We start from the raw sequence: 2209 nt of genomic DNA, 5'->3' as shown, positions 1-2209 counted from the left end.
GACCCAAAGTAACAATGTACCAAAACAAGTAGGGCCCAATTCACAGCTGTCTGAGGTCAGGAATGACCCAAAGTAACAACTTACTAAAACAAATAGGAGGGCCCAATTCACAGCTGTCTTTGAGGCCTGTGAAATACATTCTCCTGAGCGGAACACGTTCCCTTCATACTCCTCTCTTAGCCAGCTTTCAGATGGATTTGGACTAGCAAACAACAACAACAACAAAAACCCTGGCTGCAACAGTTCCCTCACTTCCTACCCTGGCTTGGCGAATTGGAGCTCCTCCCCTGGCTTCAGGCCTAGTATCTGTGCCTCCTGGGTGGAGGCTGCACTTTACTCCACACAAACTACACTCTGGTCAAGAGACTTGCTTTGGGGTTTGCTTTCTACTCCAGGGTATAACAGAGTAGCTCTTTTCACAACAAGGAGCTAACCCACCAACACAGCAACCTCTCTTTGAAATGTGCTGAGGATTTCATAGAAGAAACTTCTAGGAAAGTGGCCTCAACTTTCCTTAAAATGGTGGTGGCCTGCTACCTTCACTTGGATTTCAGTTCTAATATTTCCATTTTCATTACTTTGCTATTAGCCAAGTGGCCAGTTCAGCTTGGATGTTTTTCCTCTAATTTTACTCTTTGCATGTCTTTTGACTCATTTAGATGCTTCACCATCTTGAACCCTTTCCAGAGGACACACAGACACACTGATGGGGAGAAAGAGTGTCATACAGGGGTAGGTGGTGAGAGGAGCTCTTACAAGAAGGAAAGAACATTCCTTCCCAGGAGGTAGGTCTGATTGAAGGAATCCGAGCTTTGCTTGGTGTGAAAGAGAATGTGGTATCTGAAGTAGGCAATGGCAAGGGAAAATATTCTTGCTTGGGGTGGGGGTAAACAAGTGAGAACAGTGGAGTTGTTTACCACACTCCTCTGAGGGAAGTTACACTCTCAGAAGAGGAAAGAAGGAAAGAAGAAAGAACTGCAAACAAAGGAGGGCCCTGGTTCAGGCCTACATCTCCCTGCTCCTTAGAGAAGTAAAGTGCTGGTTAGGCCAGTGCATTTGCAGCTCTGACTTCAAGTTTGGGCCTCAGCAGGAGAGCTCACACTCTGCCTCTTACAAGATCTTTTGGGGACTCTCCCTGTAATGTGGAGAATCAGCTGGTTCCCTCCTCAGCTCTGTAAGTTGGCTCTGCTGCTCAGCTCCATCCCTGTGCACTCATCCTTTCTTTTGAAATTTTGAGGCAGTGTCTCATGTATCCCAGGTTGGCCTTGAACTAGCTAAATAGACAAGAATAACCCTGACCTTCTGATCTCCCTACTTCTATCTGCCAAATGCTGGAAACACAGGCATGCTCTACCATTCCTTGAGATTTTTTTGTCATGCTGTTTCCTCCCTGGCTCTCGAGACCCATATACCCTTCTAGTTAGTAAATCAAACACTACTACTCCTTCATGAAACCCTCTTACATTTCCCCAATGGGAATGAATCACATTCTCTTTTATTTCCAGGAGAAATGTACCTTTATTATATGCAGCCTTTCATTCTGTGTACATTCATTTTTTCTAATTACATGAGCATGCTTAGAGAGGGGTAATTCGTAGAATATCAGAAAAACAAAGAGAAAGCCCATCTATAATTCTCCCTTCCAGAAATGCCTGTTGTTAACAATTGCCATAGTTCTGTACATGAATCAGCTGCTGAATATAAGTGTACTTATCTTGTTTTTGTTTTTCTAACCTTCATTTCTTTGAGTGTCCTAAAAGTAAGGTCTATTGCTGACAATTTTTCTTGATTTTCCTTCAGAAGGGTACTTTGCTAGATGCAGACTCCTGGATGACAGTCCTTTAAAAACTCGCCATTCCTTCTGGCTTCCATGGTTTCTGATGAGAAATGTGCTGTTGTTCTTTTTCTCCTTAGGGGGAGCATGACATTGTCCCTTGTTTCAATTTTTCCCTTGGTCTTTAGTTTTCAGAAGTTTGTGATTATTTTGGTACATATTCAAAAAATATTCTCTTGTTTGGGGTCCACTCAGTTTTGTGAAAATATAGATTTCTTCCTGTTAGCAGATCAAAAGCTCTTAGTTCTCACTTCCTCGGGGCCGCATGGTTTCTAGTCATCTTCTCAGGATTTGATACTATGGATAGTGAGCCTTCTCACTGTTTCTGAGGCTCTCTCTCTCTTTTTTTTTTCCAGTAAAATTTTTCTTCTTTTT

Source organism: Mastomys coucha, chromosome X (assembly GCF_008632895.1).
Source record: "Mastomys coucha isolate ucsf_1 chromosome X, UCSF_Mcou_1, whole genome shotgun sequence".
Classification (NCBI taxonomy): domain Eukaryota; kingdom Metazoa; phylum Chordata; class Mammalia; order Rodentia; family Muridae; genus Mastomys; species Mastomys coucha.
The sequence above is the reverse complement of the archived record's forward strand: the minus strand, read 5'-3'. Positions refer to the sequence as shown.